Genomic DNA, 18674 nt, shown 5'->3' with positions numbered 1-18674 from the left:
ACAAAAATGGTTACTCAGCCCCTAGTGAGTGTGGCTCTTTTGGAGGTTACAGTGACTGTGGATCTCACTGGAGGGGAGCAGGTTTATTAGTCATGAGGCAGTAATCTTTAGTAGCACTGTTAGTCAGGCCTGTGTATGGGCACTGTGCTTCCACATGCAGGCCATGAAGATGCGTAGCTGCAACCCTTCCTTAATTCAGGGGCAAGCTGAAGCGTGCGTCTGCAACGGGCTCCAAAAACAGAAATGGAAGAGTTGTTGAGGGATCTACGCTACATTATAGTATGATCAAGAACTTACGACATAATTGGTTCCTGAAAACTATGTCTTAAGTTTAAACATTGTAACTTGGAACTGATTTTCCCATAGGAAACAATGTTATAAATGAGGAATTAGTTCCTGAACCAAGGCCTGATACTCTATTTTCACCAAAAATAACCCAGAATTTTGTACTCAATTATAAATTAGTAATATAAATACATTACTATATTTATATTGTAAATAGCAATCATATTGATTTGGAAGAACTTCTTTGAGGTGACATTGATGGACGTTTTGAAGGGCTGTTGGTTGGACTTTTAGAAGGGTTCTTATCTGGAGTCTTCTCAGGAGTCTTGGCTGCAGGTTTTTCTGGAGTCTTGTCTGCTTTCTTAAAGCACTTACTGTAGAGTAACTGTTCTCTCTTAGATACAGGGAGTTAAAGTCCAGAAGAGGTCTGATATCTGGTATGTAACAGGCCATTACATTTTACCCAGTTATTCCTGTATTGAGCCAAATAAAATTTTGCCTGACTAAAATGTATCTTCCAAAAAGTCATCCAGTCTTGATCTGAAGTCCTCAAGAGACGAAGACTCTACCACTTCCCTTGGTAGTTCAAACAGTTAATTATTCTCACTGTTAAAGATCTGTGCCTTGCTTCTAATTTGAACTTGTATGGCTTCAGCTTCCAGCCATTGGTTCTTGATATGTGTTTCTTTGTAGGCTAAATAGTCTTTAATTATCTTGTAGTTTTTCCCATGACAGTGTTAATACATTGTAATCAAGTCACCTCTCAATACCCTTTTTGATAAACTATATAAACAGAGATTACTCTAAGAGATTTTCCTTAGCCTCTGTATCATTTTTGTGGCTTTTCTTCAGCATCCTTTCAAACTTTTCAATATCCTTTTAAAAATGTGAATATTAGAACTCATCCACCAACTTATCAAGAGGCCTTGAAAGCCATTAAGCAGATAGAAACAATGCATGTGGTCTTGACAAATACCAGCTGACATGTATAAAAAAGAATCATTAAAGAAGAAAATAGCTTGTATTGCAGCGGTTATCATGGCATTGCACTTCCATCCACAGCTGGGTAGATCTTCACATTCATTGTGCTCAATAGATTCACTTTTATCACTAAGGACATTCTGTTTGGGTCCCAATGTGGTATCAGATCACTCACAGGTACAATAGATATGATCTTTGTTGCTGCTAGACAGTTGCAGGAGAGGCATCACAAGCAACATGTGAGCAACATCTTCACTGACCTGACTAAAAGCCTTTAATTTGATCAACAGAGAGGCCCTATGGATGATCCTGCTGACATCTGGATGCCTGCCAAAATTTGCTACTATTATCAGACTTCTTCATACTTATATGATTTAGAAAAGACTTACCTCCACCCGACGAGGAGAGGAATCAACAGGACGTCGTGCTGGAAGGGTAGCATGGAAGAAGTGAAAACACGGTGCTTCCGTCTGTCGCAGTGAAGAAAGAAGAAAAGAACCCTGCCGAGTTGGAAGGAGCCAGGATTGGCTCCTACGTTGGTATGGGCATGTTTCATAACAGTGTGCTGGGGCTAATTTGCCGCCCAGAACCTTGAAGCCGGGATAAAAGGCCCGGCAGGAAATCAACAGGGAGGACTGAAAGCGAGGTCCTCAACTGGCCTGGAGGGGCCAGATGCTGAAGGCAATCCCAGTTCAGGGACGTGGTAGATACCCCAGGAGGGGATTTTTTGAAGAGTCAAAGCCAGAAACAACTCCATAGCTTGCCACAGGATACTCCATGGACATTGGAAATCCACCACACAGACTGGATCTCGGCAGAACCAGATAGAGAATGGACCAGTGGAAAACCAACCCACGGCAGGTACAATACTCAAGTCAAGAGTGGGAGGCCAGGGAGCACAACAGGCTGGGACTGACGACGCACGAATAAGGCAAGGTGCAGCAGAGAATAACCGGGCCAAATAAATGTCCCAATCACACCATAATAAATCCAAAGGGCCACGACACCAAAGCGTGCATAATACTAACCCTGGTGGCCCAGGCAACACCATCTTAGGTTGGTGTTAGGTGGGGTGCAGGGGAGGCAGAGCCCGAGCAGGAAGCACAACCAGAACAACTGAAGGAAGCTACCAGGAGGGACAGGACAGACCATCTTCCTCCCCATCAAAATTAATTTTCTAGCAAAGTCATGGCAGGAAAGACCCCCTGGGGTACCAACCAAGGTACATTCCATTAACAAGCCTGTTCCTTCCTTAAAGCAACGGCGAAGCCAGAAAAATCCACACAGATTCAACGCACAGGTGAAAGGCACGGGAAATTTCAAATTGGTGCATTGGCCAGGAAACCGAAAGAAGGGGTAACCCTGGAGGCTGACATGGAAGTTAATATAACTCCTCAGATTGAATTATTAGGTTAAACATTACACGCAGTGACAAAAGTATTATAAGTCCAACAGCAACAGGCATTACAACAATATGAATGGTTGCAAAGGAACTGGACGACATTCCGAATACACAGAATGACACATGCAGGATGATGTTGAAGCTTACATTGAATCGTTTGAACGTACAGTTATACAAATGGGGCTCAACAGGTTGCAGTGGGCAAACCAGCTCAGATCCCTTGTCATGGGCAAGGCACGGGGGTCTCCCAAGGGAAGATGCCTACGATTATGAAAAGGTAAAAGCGGCAATATTGCACCGTCTGGAGCTCACATCCAAGTATTATCCAAAGTTATTCTGAGCCCAGAAGGGGAAGGAGGACTGTAAACCCAGGAATCTCTTGCAACTTTTAAAGGACCTCCTGGAAAAGGTAGATCTGGCATCTCTTCCCGACCAAATTTTGTTAGAACAATTTGTGACCACCGGGCTGGGGGGGGAATTCCCTGTGAATAGTGGCCTGAGGGTGGAGGACCACTGCTACTCACCCTGGGATGCCGTTGACCCGGAGTAGATGTTGAGTCATCAAGTTCCTGCCCTGGTTCTCGCCCACCACGACTTGCTGTTAGGTTCAGTAGGGCGGTTCCTGGTTACTCCACAGCCCGGGATCCCCAGCGGTCACATTGCGGGGCTCCGCCACCCTTTGCACCCCGGCCTCACGCCTCCTCAGGTGTCCTTTTCTAATCAATGCCCCGGCTCCCTATCCCGAGGCCAGTCGCCTCGCTGACCCAGCCGACCCTTATCCTCGGGCTCCCTGTGCCCTGGGCGTTACAGGACTGGGTCCCGGCCAAGACGGGGTTTCCTCTACGGGCCCCTGCCCAGACCTCCCCGGCGATACTCCTCGACTGGCTCCTCTTCTAATGTGAGGAATCTGGAAGGCTGACACTAAGTCTCTAACCCGGACCTTCCTAGGTCCCTTACGGGCACCCCTTCTCTGGGTTTTTGGTCACCAGTGGCCGACACCAGTCTAGGCCCTACCGCGCCTCGTCAGTGCCCTCCCGGGCCGACGGCCCGACCCCAGACCTGTAAGCCCCGCGAGTTGAGGGCTCACAGTCCCAGAACTCTTCATCGCTGGATCCCTCGTCCTCCGGGCCGGTCTGCCGCTCCCCACTTGTTGTGCTGGGGCTGACTGCCACTGATATTCTCCCCTCCACTTGGGCGGGCTGCAACTCCCTGCCGGGGTCCCCTGTCTCCCCTCCGAGCAGGTCCGCTGTTCGGCCACGGCTACCACTCTCCAACCCTTGGTCCAGGAGGACGGCAGCTCGCCTGCCCCCGGCGTCCCTTGACCCTCCTCTCGAGGGGTTTGGGTGCCGTTCCCCTCTGGGGTCCTCACTCCCGGTGGGTGCGAGGTTACCTGCTCGCTTCCCCCTGGGATCCTCTGCCTCGACGGCAGAGAGCCCTCTCCCCAGGTCCCACCGCCGTCTTTCCTCGGCAGCCGGCCTCCAGCACCAGCGCCGGCTTCCGGCCCCACCAGCATAAACAAACAACAGATGTCCTGCTCAGGCTCCGCCGCCGCGGCGGGTAAGTCCCATTCTGGCTCCCCGGGACACAATTCATAAAAGATTTGGATGACAAAACACAACTATGGGTATGTCAGCACTTACCAAGGATGGCTGAGGAGGCATTGAGAGTGGCTGAGGGGTTCACAGCATCTGAAGTGGAGCATGCCAGAGAAAAGAGTTATAAAAGTACAGGAGCTACTATTAAGAGGGAAGAAGAGCCCCAACAGGGGCCCTCTTAGTGTGCCCAGAGTGGCGTGATATATTACCAATGTGGGAAAGCTGGTCATGTGTCCAGGGAATGCAACATGGGCTTGCAAGAAAGGTGGAAATCAATGGGTGAGAGCACAGGGTTGAAAGAACGACCCAAAGCCAATGAGCCCATTGAGGAGATGAACTACAGCTTTGGACGCAGCGAAGAAATAACCATGTGGGATCGACCCATGGTGATGGCCTGGGTAGCAGGCAAACCAATTCAGGCCACTGTAGATACAGGATGTTCTCAAACCCTAATCCAGGCAGGGCTGGTGCCCAGAAATGCCATTGATTGGTATCAGCCGATGAGGATGCGCCATATATATGGAGAATCGAAACAGTATGAGAGGGGTTTTGTGAAAGAAGTGTCCCAGGAAGGGAGAGGGAAGAGATAACGATAAGTACTTACTGGCAGCAGGAGATGCAGCACAGTAGGGCTGGAAAGAAGAGCCCATGCAGCTTGTCAGCTGCTTCTTTATTAATTAAGGCTGCCCAGTGATGTCAGCCATGAGCACTGGCCAGCAGGGATAAAAATGGGGGCCAACGTCGCAGAAGGGGAGGAAGGAGACAGCAGCAGGGAAAAGGGGCTATGGTTGCCACCGGGAGGGGAGAGGGCCTTCCCCACAAGACCTGCAGAGCCCGACAAGCTGGGGGCAGACCGAAGCAGTGCGGGGCAGAGCATCCCGCCGGGAGTGAGAAAGGAAAGGCGGGCGAGTGGAAGGCACTGCAGACTCAAAGGAGGAACCAGAAACGAGTCGGCTGCTCAAAGAAATCCGAGGTGGAAGTGTTGGGACAACCAGGGTGTGCGGGGTGCGAGCCAGGTTGTGACTGTTGCCCCGGGAGGGGACATGTCATGCTCCAGCTGGACTCTGCCAGCTTTAACCAGCAACAGATGCTGTCAAGCACTCTCCTCCCAATCTGGAAAGCCCCTATTTGGCTTGCTGCATGGCCGTGGCCATGTGCTGGGAAAACCCTGTCCCCTGTGAAAAAACCTGTGAATATTTTGGCGGGAACATGTGATCAATCGGGGCTTAAAATAGGGCTTGTCATCTGGCCTATAAAAGTTAGGGTTGAGCTTCCGCCCAGAGAGAAGCCAGAGTATCCACCGCTCAGTGGGTAGGCCTGGCCAGCTTCCCACAGCTTCTCCTGCCTCCGGAACCATAGGCGATCGTTTGTGCACCTGTTCATACCGGTTCAATCATCGGATCCATCATTCTGTTCTAAGTGTAACCGACTGCGCAGCCACATCCACACCGGTGGTGCATAAGTAAGAGATCAAATAAAAATGTTCTGGAACCGTTACGAGTCTACCTCTCCCTCTTGCAAACTAACATCAGGGGATAGAACCCACCAGGGCAACAGTCACAACCTGGCTTGCGCCCCACACACAGGGCAAGAGGGGAGCCAAGTCGAAGGGGAGGACTCCGAGGAAAGCCCCAAGGCAGTTACAATCGGGGCGGGTACCGCCACCAGTCAAGGCTGGGTCAACAACAGAGAGGGAGGGAATCACAGAGGTGACGGGTAGCAAGAGAAGCATCCCCGAGCTAGCATAAGGGGAAGAGAAGTAAGGGGACGAGGTGTAGCCACGTCAGGAAGTGGTCCATCATTTTAATGTTTTGTTGATGATTTTCTGTTCTGTTGCCCTATGTGAAGGGGTTGAGGAGTGGAGGTTACAGCAAGTATCCCTGAGGAACGGGGTTGAGGGGGAGCCTCGGAGATTTTCTTTGTGTTTCCCTGGAAGAAGGGGTGGAGATAGGGAAGACAGAGAGAGCAGGCCTGCGTGGGCAAACCGTCGTCACAGGTGCCAAGCAGTGGGACGCAATTCCAGAAAAGGGGACAAGGCCGACAGAGGAACAACGCACGCAAGGGGGTGTGAGGCCAGGGTATAGGGGTGGCAGAGCCCTGTGAATGACTGCTGGGCAAACCACAGGCCACCGAGCAACCTCGACAACCAACCCCGTTCACTGAAACACCAACAAGTCATGGCAGGCAAGAATGGGGAAAGCGAATTGAGGAGGAGACACCTGCTAGGTCAAAGACGCGAGCCCAGAGAACGCCTCACGTTTACCACGAGGGCAAAGGTTGCTCGAGTACGGATATTTGATGCTCGGCAGCCACAGATTGGTGCATTGGCCAGGAAGGCTTCGGAGGGCAACTTGCCAAGATGGCCTCGGCCGATCTGTTGGGCCAGAACCTGCAGGCCTTGACCCAAATTGTGGATTTGCAACAACAAATACTGGAGTGACAACAAGACTGGATGTGGCATGGCTTGATGGCCTTCAAAATGCCAAAAATGATATCTGAAGATGACTTGGAGGCATATATTGAGGCCTTTGAGCACCACGTAGTCACCACCGGCCTAAATAAACTGGGGGCTTTGGTGGTGGGTAAGGCCCAAGCAGCCTACAGGGCCCTCGCCTGGAAGGAAGCCCAAGACTATGAGGCAGTCAAAGCCGCTATTCTCTACCAGCTAGAGATCAGCCCAGAACACTATCGGTGGCTCTTTCATTCCAAGAAAGGGGCAGAGGAGGGGGCCACGGCTGTTATTTCAACGACTACGGGACCTCTTTGGGAAGTGGATCAACCTGGCAACGTGTACACTAGCAATCCTCATAGATAAAAATGTGTTGGAACAATTCTTGAATGATTTGGAGGAAAGGACACAACGCTGGGTATGTCAGCACTCCCTGGAGTCATGTGACAAGGCGCTGAAGTTGGCTGAAGCCTTTACGGCCTCGGAATCATACTACCCGCGAGAGAAACATGGGACCATGCCACCGGTGCCAGTGTCAAGGGAGCTGGAGCAGCGGAAGTCCAGTTATAGGCCTCCAGGAGGGGACATGGTGTGTTACACTGCGGCAGGATGGGGCACTTTGCGCGGGAGTGCCCGGGCCGCGCTTCTGAGAGGTGGCGACCACATAGCTCCTTGCGAGGGGTGGTTTAAACACCTAAGGAATTGGTTCAGGGGGAGCCAATGGATTGTAGCTTCGGAGCAGGGGGCAAGAGCCCAGTATGGGGACACCTAGTAGTGAGGGCCTGGGTTGAGGGTCACCAGGTGTGGGCTGTATTAGATTCAGGCTATGTCCAGTTGCTGGTTAAAGCCACCCTGTTGAAAAAGTCCCCCGACTGTCGGGCGGAGTCCGTGAGGGTGTCCTGCCTTCATGGGGAAACACAGAAGATACAATGAGTATGAGCGAATCTCCAAGTCATGGAGCATCAAGGGGAGCTATTGGTGGGTCTTGCACCCCATTTAGTGTGCAACATGCTTCTGGGCCAAGACTGGGCCCCACTATACAATGTCTTGGATTGGGTGCAAGACATTGAGGTAGCTCACAGAGCCCTGAGGATGAGAGAGGGGTGGCTCGGAAACTCAATGGAAGGAGATGGGCCCGATGAGGGGGACATTGCAGGCAATGCCTCTTACTGATAACCCTTTTGACAGAATAGCATTAGATATAGTGGGACCCCTGACGAAGAGTAGTGCCGGATATCAGTATATACTAGTCATAGTTGACTATGTCACACGCTACCCAGACGCAATACCTTAAAGATCGGGCACAGCACTCTGAATTGTGGAGGAATTACTGAAGTGGACATCATGGGTGGGGGTACCAAAAGAAATAATAATGGATCAGGGTACAAATTTTATGTCTGAAGTAATTAAAGCTATGTGCCAAATGTTGAAAATACGACAACTGTGTACATCTGTTTACCATCCCCAGACCAATAGTCTGGTAGAGTGCCTTAATGGAAGAATTAAACACCTGTTGCAACGGTGTGCACAGGAAGAACCCCGAAGATGGGACTTGATTTTGATACCACTTGTTTTTGCTTTAAGGGACACACCGCAGACTTCCACAAAATTGTCCCCATTTGAGTTAATATACAGCCATAAACCACAGGGTTTAATTGCAGGAAATGAGAAAGGAATGGGAGAGCACTGGCCAGCAGGAAGTTGGAGTGCAGCAGCACTGGCAAGAGATGGTAAAACAACTTGAAAAAGCTAGATAGTTGGCCCAAGAGAATCTAGCAGAGGCCCAGAAGAGGCAGAAACAGGAGTATGACAAAAAGGCTCGCGTACGAGACTTTCATGTAGGGTATAAAGCTCTCATGTTACTCTTAACTATAGCAGAGAAGTTATTGACACGTTGGCAAGGACCATTCAAGATAGTTCGACAAGCCAGTCCTGTAGACTACGAGGTATTCCATCCAGGGCACTGGAAACAGCGACAAATTTACCATGTTAATTTGTTGAAAGCCTGGTGGGAACCCAAAGGATGGATGCTGAGTCCTGAGGATCCATCAGAGGAACTAGGACCTGAGATAGAAGACCAGCAACAGAAAGTAGCCCGGAGCAGTGAAATAACACAGGGCCCAGAGCTTAATAAGGAGCAACACAAGCATTTACAAATGCTTATAGAGGAATTTAATGATGTGTTTAAGGAAAAGCCTGGGCAGGCCCAAGGGGTAAGACACGAAATCAACACTCCATGGGGAACTATCATCAGAGAAAGATGGAGGCGTGACCCATTCCGCACCATTTACAGGAGAGAGTACATCAGGAAATACTAAATATGCTGACACAACGGATAACTGTACCTCTACACAGTCCATGGCAAAGCTATATGGTAACAGTACCCAAAACTGATGGGTCCCTTCAAATATGTATCGACTTTAGGAAAATTAATGAAATCGCTCGATTTGATGCATTCCTTATGCTGCATGTGGAAGAACTATTGGAGAGAATAGGCCAAGCTCATTATATTTCAACAACTGATCTATCAAAAGGGTATTAAAAAATACCTATGGCGAGGAGAGACCAACAGAAAACTGCCTTTGGTATGCCCTGGGGCCTATTTGAATTTATGAGAAAGCCATTCGGTCTTTGTGGAACTGCAGCAACATTTCAGCATCTCATGGACCACATCCTTGCCCCGCATATGATGTACGCTATAGCTTATTATCAACGATATTGTTATATACTCTCAATCCTGAGGGCAGCATCTGCAACATGTGAAAGAGATGCTGAAAGAACTCCACCGGTAGGGATAACTCTCAACCCCAAGAAGTGCTTGTTAGGAATGCAAGAAACTAACTACCTGGGCTTTAGGTTGGACAGGGAGTCAGTCATATGTCTGCTGGCCAGTAAGATAGAGATGATAGAAAAGTATTTGCCACCTCAGGCCAAGTGGCAAATAAGATCCTTTCAGGGGCTGGCTAACTATTATAGGAGGTTTATTCCTCACTTTGCAGAAAAGGCAGCCACATTAACCGATGCAATAAGAGGGAAAGTACAGGGTTTGATAAGGTGGACTCCCCAAACGGAGGAGGCTTTTAAAGATTTCAGATGGGCCCTGTGTGATGATGTGGTAGTGGTAACGCCTGATTTCTCTAAAGATTTTACCCTGCAGACAGATGCTTCTGAGACTGTTGTAGGTGCTGTCCTGTGTCAAAATCACGAAGGCATGGAGCAACCATCGTTTTTGCTAGTAAAAAATTAAACAACGCTGAAACTAGGTATTCTACTATTGAGAGGGAATGCCTGGCAATAAAGTGGGCCATAAACTACTTTAGATACTATTTAATGGGGCAAGAATTTGACTTAGTTACAGATCATGCCCCTTTACAATGGCTAAATAAGTTCAGGCATGATAATGCATGAATTACGTGTTGGGTATTATTGCTACAACCTTTTAAATTTAGCGTCAGCTACAGACCAGGAGCAGCTAATAAAGTTTATTGAGGTGCAACAAGAGTGAAGTGGCCATGATGGATCAGCACAGGGCCTGTGTCAAGATTATTGATGATCAGGAGCAAGAAGCTGCTGTACCACAAGGCAACCTAGGTAGGGGGGATATGTGAAATACACCTCTGTCCAACAAGGAGAGGAGCTGGCAGGATGCCACACCAGAAGCAGAGCATGGCAAAAGTGAAACTGCGGCATTCCCGTCTGCCACGGTGAGGAAAAAAGAAAAAAAAAAACCCTGCCGAATTGGAAGAAGCCAGGATTGGCTCCTACATCAGTGTGGGCATGCTTCATAACAGTGTGCCAGAGCCGATGCCACCCAGAACCTCGAAGCCGGGATAAAAGGCCCGGCAGGAAATCAACAGGGAGGACCAGAAGTGAGGTCCTCAATCAGCCCGGACAGGCCAGATGCTGAAGGCAATCCCAGTTCAGGGCCTTGGTGGATACCCCAGGAGGGGGTTCTTTGAAGAGTCAGAGCCAGAGACAACTCCATAGCTTACCACAGAATACGCCATGGACATCGGAGATCCACAGCACAGACTGGATCTCAGCAGAATCATATAGAGAATGGACCAGTGGAAAACCAACCCACAGCAGGTACAAGACTCAAGTTGAGAGTAGGACGCCAGGGAACATGACAGGCTGGGACCAACAAGATGCATGAATAAGGCAAGGTGCAACAGAGAATAACCGGGTCAAATAAATGTCCCAGTCACACCGTAATAAATCCAAAGGGCCAAGACACCAAAGGGTGCGTAATAATAACCCCGCTGGCCCAGGCAACACATCTTTGGTTGGCATTAGGCGGGGTGTAGGGAAGGTGGAGCCCCAAGCAGGAAGGACACCCAGAACAACTGAAGGAACGCACCAGGAGGGATGGGACAGACCATCTTCCTCCCCATCAAAATTAATTTTCCAGCAAAGACATGGCAGGCAAGACCCCCTTGCGTACCAACCAAGGTACATTCTATTAACAAGCCTGTTCCTTCCTTAAAATGACGGCAAAGCCAGAAAAATCCACATGGACTTGATGCACAGGTGAAAGGCATGGGAAAGTTACATATGAGAACAACCATGCTACGCAATGGCTCAGAAATGGACCCTTTCACTGTTAGAACTGAAGTCAAGCAAGGATGTGTGTGATTGCACCAATACTTTTTTCCATCCCTACTGCAGCTATTCTGCATCTCACTGATGATAGACTTCTGCTTGAAGTCATTATTAAGTAGTTCCATGGATGGGAGTCTCTGACATCTTCCAGTTACATTCCAAATGCAAGATAACCATCACCTCCATTACTAGTCTTCGATATGCTGACAATTATGTTGTGTGTGTCCATTCAACTGAGGAGCTCTGGATCAGTACCGATTGCTTCTGAGAAACAAATGAAATGCTTGGACTCACCGTCAACTTCAAGAAAACCAAGATACTTCAGTCCACTCCAAATCAGCTAGCTGCTCCATCGCATATTACAATTAAAGGGCAATCCTTGGAAAATATTAAGCATTTTCCCCACCTTTCCCAAAAAGTAAATAGATGATGATATTCAACAAGAGATAAAATTTGCCTGTGCTGCCTTCAGATGCCTCTCAAACAGTGTCTTTGATGATCATGACGTCAGGACCCAAAATAACCTTCTCATGTACCACGCTGTTGCCTTCCCTACCCTCTTGTATGGGTGTGAACCTTGGATGACATATCAGAAACACCTGAAAGTTTTGGAATATTACCATCAGTAATGTCTTCAGAAAATCCTCCATATTAGCTGGAAAGACAGAACAATGAACACCAGAGTTGTGATTCCAGATAATGTCACCAGCATTGAAGCCATCTTTATATGGCACCCTGCTCCAAGGGATGTCTAAGGACATGTCTAAGGATTCCTGACAAGCAGTGTCTAAAGCAGACCCTATACTCCCAACCCACTGATGGTCACCACTCTAGAGGTGGGCCAAAGAAGAGATTCAGGGACACCTTGAAGGTCAATCTAAAGAAGTGCAATATTAATATCAATACCTGGAACTCTCAAGCACTGAATCATCCCCAGTGGCACCATGATGTACAAGACAGATCATTTCAAGCAAACTTGCCTTGGTATGGAGGTGGATAGACAGAGACAATTGGGTATGCAGTACAGTGCAGGTCCGTGGAGCCTGATCCTGATGCATGGGGCAGGCAAGGGCAGTGTGGTGCAGGGCCCAATCCAACCTGCAAACCAACCCTGTAGTATTCATCTGGCCTGTATGGCCAAAACCTTGAGTGCTACTGATCTATGATCTACTATTCTAGCTGAATATTCTACTGCACTGGCAGTAATAATTTACCTGCAAATATCCCCAGGTGAGTAGGAAAGGACTGATGTGACATGACTTAAAGTGTCAGGAAAACTCCTGACAATTGCCTATAACAGGAAGCCTTGAGCTCCCGTTACTTTAAGGAGACAAATGGCAACAGCCACTCGTTATCTTGTTTATCCAGACTAGCTACTGTGTTACACAATCAACCATGATTCATTCAGGGACCTGCTCCATACACAGATTCCTGCCCTTGCTAACATTGTTACATGGTACAACTTACTTTTAAACTTAAAGTACATTTGGAAAAGCATCTACAAGCTCTATTTTCACTACAAGTACACCTTATCTAAAAATAATAATAATATAATAAAAAAAAAAGAGAGAGGAAGGAAGAAAAGGTAGAAAAGAGAAAGCATCCCCAAAAGGGGGCAACTACTGCAAAAGGGGCTTTTGCCATATGGAGGAACTTCACATTTGGTGGGGAGGAGGCAGGCAAAAAGGTGTCTTGGTACAAGCCCAGGCAGAGAAAAGGGGTGGAGGTCAAGAAGACCGAAGTCCTGACAAGGGAGAGACTATATCATAATACCTACATGGGCATGGCTGCAGGGGAGATCAGAGGCTGTAAATAACTCCTAAGGCTACAGGTGCCTTGCAGGGCACAGACACGCTGACAAGGCCCATTTAGCTTAAAGTCAGGGTTAAAATGGCAAAGTTCAAGACGGACCTGCTGACCATCAGGGAAACAGCAGCTCAATCCAAGACAAATTTAGGCAGCCTCCCTTCCGATCAATTACATATAGCAAGGCATGGCAGTTGAGCGATCAGGAGAAGGTACCTTAGAATGGAGTGGGGCAAGGGTTGCTTGGTCACCAGGGGGCATCACAGTTGCTCCTGGAGCCCAAACTTGTTACACTGCCACTGTGTGTTATTGTCCAAGACTTAAACCTGCAATATCAGCAAAACAAATCTATGCAGACTGATATACTTACATTCTATTTGTTGTAATGAATATAGTACAGCATAGAATAAATTTATTAGCAAAAACTTATTAGCAAAAACCTTGAAACTGAGGTGCTGTTCTGTGCAGAACATTTTCTTCTGAAGTTAACACTTATTATATTGTGCTGTATTATTCACAATATTCACAGTCCAATTTTAGGGCCACTCCAGCAAGTGTTTGCTCCTGAGATCAGTTCCATTAACTTGTATGACCTTTTGAATGAATATTAAACCAATGGGCCTACAGAAAAAAGGAAGCAGTATGGCCTGAAGCGTAAAAACAGATGGATTTCTCCTGGGACAGTCTTTTACGCTGAGATCCTACAAGCATACAAGGTCTTGTCCCACACTAAGTACCTGTGAAGTATTGGACAACTCTTTCCCTGGGACAATTAAGTTAATTCCAGTTAACTGCCACTCGTTCCCAGAACAAGCTGTACATGTAAAGGGCTATGTGGCTCCCAGGCTTGATATGAATCAATCAGAACCAACTCAAATCTGCTGTCTTGTCCTCTGAGGCTAAAACAGATGTATTCTCTATGATAGAGATGGAAGATGCAAGATTCACCACTAGAGCTGACTGTTGGCTAGCCATTTTTTTGTGATCCTCTATAATCCTGCTTCAGTGCCTTCTCTTGGGAGGTATAATTAAGCTGAATCTGAGAGAGAGTCATATCCAGGCATCTTTCCTACAGTCCCAGAACAGTAACTGCATATTGACAGACAGCAGTTCTCTCTACTGCGTGTGAAGTTACTGGAAGATTCTGACCTAATTTTGGAAACTCTAGTTAGCCTTGCCTCAAAGATGAAGATTAATTTTGTTTCAAGAACGCAGATCTCCCATTTCCTGAACAAAGGCTCTAACTGCTCAACTTTTGAAGCTAAAATATCAGAAGGGCTAGCACCCTCCTTCTCCACTAATACCTGCTAGTCATAGATTTTTAGAATTTTGTGACTTACACATGCCCACCATAAGTGCACTTGTAGCCAGATACCTGTCTAATTAGTGAGTACCCTACTGCACATGCTCAGTTGCCATATGGATACTCATAGGCAGTAAAAATCACATACTGTGTAAGTGCCAAAAATGCCACTGACACAGCTGGAAAGGTGCCATTTAGGCACGAAGTGAAACATAATTTTGCCCAAGAACCCAGTTTCTCCAGAGAGATACTCAAAGGATGTTGAGCAGAGTGGGCAAAAGGGCCAGATATGACTTGCCAATTGATTGGATCCAGTCCACAGCTATCCCTGTGCTGCTCTGCATGGGGCAGAGTCCTGCCCACTCCTGCCTGGTGTAACCCACGCCGTACTCCCACCTGCAACCCCCAACAGTTCCAGCCCCAGCCATCACACAAAGCTTCCTGGTGGGGCTGCTCCCAGTGCAGCTACAGCTGCCCAGGTAGGGCTTGGTTCCCTCTGCCTCCAGCAGCAGCTCCTCCTGCCCCTGCTGTGACACTCTGGGTGGCAGGTAGCACTGGGAAGCAGCAGCGGCCATGGGGATGTGTGCTGGGCATGAGATACCCAGCCAGGCAGGAGGGAAACTGCAGACAGGCAGCTCCTGCCCTAGCATGTGGGGCTCCAGCTCATGCCTGCTTTCCACTCACTCCACCTGGCTGGCATGACGAGAACCCACTGGCAGACGGCTGAGTGGGTGGAAGCCAGGAGCTAGAGCTCCACGTACTGAGACAAAAGCCACACAACTGCAGCTTCCCCCCACTCCACCCCCTTCCTGGCTGGGCGTGTGGTGCCCAGCATGCATTTCCATGGCTGCCACTGCTTCCCCCACACTGCCTGCTACCCAAAGCAGCTCAGCAGGGCCAGGAGGAGGTGCTGGAGGTGAGGGGAGCCGAGCAGTGCTCAGTGAAATGGAGGCAGCTGCACTAATAGCAGCCCTGCCAGGAAGCTGTGCATGCTGGCCAGGGCCAGGGCTGGGTGTGGGCAGGAGCATGGGTGGGAGCACGGTGCAGGCTGCCCCAGGCAGGAGCTGGCAGGGCTCAGCCCCCTGCAGACTGCTTCAGGGGCAGCTGTGGCCTGGATAGGGGTAGGGGCGGCAGATTGCACCTGCATCATCTGGGTGAGCTCTGCTGTATGTGCCCCCTGTCCCTTCTTCCCTCCCACTCCCAGCCAGCTCCCAGGACCTAGCATACAGGCAGCTGCCACACCCACACGTGCACCCCCCCCACACACACACACACAGAGTATACAAGAGTAAGACTTTCTTTTGACCTATTATGCAATTGCCTCTATATACTCTACTCAAGAAATATAAATCAGACAAAAAATATTTTTTCAAATAAAATTAAAATATGTTATAATAGGTGCTTGATTTTTTAGTATTTTTTTTAGTCTATAATTTGTTAAAATGATACCTTCTGAAAGACTGTGTGTGCACAGCCCTTGACAGCTCACCAAAACTCAGTAAGTGGCCCTCCAGCCAAGTAACTGCCTACCCCTGATGCAGAACATCCTGTAGATAGCTGGAACAGCCACAGAAACAACCAAGTTGTGTCACATCTGCATCAGCTCCAGTCTCTACCATGCTGGGAACAGAATGGCTCTGTCTGATTAGCACCCAGAGGAACCTGACATCAAACTCTCACTAGATTACCACCACGCTGAACAGTCAGAACCCACTTTGTTCTTACCACACAATATTGCTAACAAATTAAAGGGGAAAAAGTGCTTAAAGAAGCACTCATTGAACCAGTCTATTTTACGCAGGGAGGGTTCAATCCCTCCGGGAACCGTCACTATTCTGTTGTTAAACAATGCTTCTTAAATTTATCAAGTAAACAACTTAATTTAAGATGATTAGTAAGCACTACTCTCCAGCCATTTCTCATTTGTGAGCAATGAAATATTTTGAAGACAAAAATCCCTGAGGAGTGATTGTCTTTAAATCTCAGCACACCAGTGCTCTGGTTCATTTGTTTGAGTCTCTTCAACTACTGAGTTACATTTAATACTTATCACATTTTTGCCCTTTGTCAAGGGACAATCTGTCTCCCTGGTGGCTGGGGCTACAGCATTTTGTCCTGGAAGGCGCAGCTGAAGGGCAATAGCTGCTCATGCTGTTGAGCAAAGCACTGTACTTGGCCAGGGTTTTCATTTCCCCTTTTCAATCCCTTTCTTTCTGTTTCTTGCCTGTTTCCCTCAGTGGCCTGTATCTGTTTTTGGAGCATGTTCATTTATGTACGTTTTTTATCATTCTTCTGTCGTTTCTTTTGATTACTAATCAAATCCTTTGTTCAAAGAGTCTCTTTAAACTGTATTATTGTTGATTTTTGTGTAGGGATAGTGGGAATTTTCTTTGATCATGTTTGTTTTGGAAGTCCTTCATTTTTTATATGCTTGGGTGACTGACTTATGGCCTCTTGGTATGAATAAGAATCTCTCTACCCCTCTTTTTACACCTGTTTTGGTGATCTGTTCAACTAGGGGAAGGAGAGTGCTTTTTGCCATTTGTTCTTTTGTGTTTTGTTTGTTTGGCAATAAAGTGAATGGTTGATGGTTCCACAAATGGAGATTACAGAAGAGATGAACTAAGAACCTGCAGAAGCTGAACTATCAGAACTCTAATATAATGTATAAACCAAATCATAAAGCAGGGCTCGGCAACCTATGGCCTGCAGGCCAGATACAGCTAATAGATGCAAATCGAGCATGAGGTAATCAGTGACATACAGCTGCAACATACTGTCTATCCTTACCATAGCACTCCCCTTTGCTGTACAGCCCTCCTGCTCTGCCATGACAGGGAATATCCTTGCTGAAGAGGGGCTGGGAATCCGCAGTGAGGTTACAGGCAGGCAGCTGGTCACTTGAAAAAGGAGGTGAGGAGGTGAAGTGGAGGAGGCTTGCAGTGGTGGCACACTCTGGCCCACACTGGCAAAGGGCTGCCAATCCCTACCATAAAGCAACTTAACCCTGGGCCTGATTTTAAATCAGAGAGCATATGTTTAGTTCAATCAACCCAAGTGCAATGATTCATGTCAGGCTTAGGAAGCGGTGCAAGACGCACGGGTGAAAGCCCACTGTGCCTCCACACCCCAAAGCCCCCCAGAGACTCCTAACTAACACAGAGCAATGCCACCGACCCCCAGCAACAGCCAGAGGTAAGCAAGGCCCCATGGACTAGCCCAGCCTAGCTGCAGGGAGGCGGCTAAGCCAGAGCCGAGGAGGATCTCGCCCCGCCCTATCCCCTACTTCGCCCAGCCACCCAGGGAGCTGCATGACCAGGCTGCTCAAACAGGCACGCTTGTCTACCCGGCACAAAAGTCAGCATGGGAGTTCACACAGAAGGACTAGTGGGAGGGCCTGAGGCCCTGCCAGTACACTCCACTACGGAAGCCAGTCCCAGCCATAGCCAACCCGCCAGAGGCATGACACAGATGGGCACACACAGCTGGGCTCTCTGGCGCACCAGCTGGAGGAGCTCCAGGCCACAGTGCAGAGACTGCATAACATCAGGGACTGTGAGCAGGAGATCAACTCCTACTTCCAGGCCCTTCACCCCTGGGAGGCAGAGGGTAGACCATGGTCACCTTCCAGGACAAGGGAGGACTCGGGGACCTCCCTTCTGTCTAGTCACAGGGGTGGACCAAGGTGGTCAAAGGCCCTAAGGCCTGCCGCACGAACGTCCCCACCCCGCTGGAGCTCTGCAACAGGTATGAACCTCTTGCAGCCCCAGCAGAGCCTGCCAAGCTGCCAGCTCCCGCAAGCAACATTGGCTCAACTACAGCTACTGCCCCTGCTCTCCCCAAGACAAAATGCAAGTCCTTGTCATGGGAGACTCCATCCTGAAGGGAACTGAGGGGGCAATCTGCCGCCCCGACCCCTTAGCCCGGGAAGTCTGCTGCTTCCCGGGAGCCCATATCTGAGATATTGCAGAGAAGATCCCTGGGCTCCTCCAGCCCACTGACATGCTCCTTATCCATGTGGGCACCAATGACAAGGCTCGGAGCAATCCTAGCCGGGTCATGAAGTGCTACAGGGATTTGGGAGTGGGGCTTAAGGGGTTGGGGGCACAGGTGGTATTCTCATCGATCCTCCCTGTCTTGGGCCATGGGCTGTGGAGGGAGAGGAGGATCAAGGTAGTGAACCTCCTGCTCAGTGCAAAGAAATATGATGTCACTGGGATAACGGAGACCTGGTGGGACTCCACCCATGAC

The 18674-nt window shown here is 48.7% G+C and overlaps 1 protein-coding gene across 2 annotated transcripts in view; it reads right to left on the bottom strand.

Annotated features, from left to right (window-relative positions):
• The window catches only part of HECW2 (HECT, C2 and WW domain containing E3 ubiquitin protein ligase 2), a 218319-nt gene that overhangs the window by 124609 nt on the left and 75036 nt on the right, over positions 1 to 18674 (bottom strand). The window lies entirely within an intron of this gene.

The sequence above is a fragment of the Crocodylus porosus genome, unplaced genomic scaffold (genome assembly GCF_001723895.1).
Source record: "Crocodylus porosus isolate Cpor-Errol unplaced genomic scaffold, CroPor_comp1, whole genome shotgun sequence".
Taxonomy (NCBI): domain Eukaryota; kingdom Metazoa; phylum Chordata; order Crocodylia; family Crocodylidae; genus Crocodylus; species Crocodylus porosus.
The sequence above is the reverse complement of the archived record's forward strand: the minus strand, read 5'-3'. Positions and strand labels throughout refer to the sequence as shown.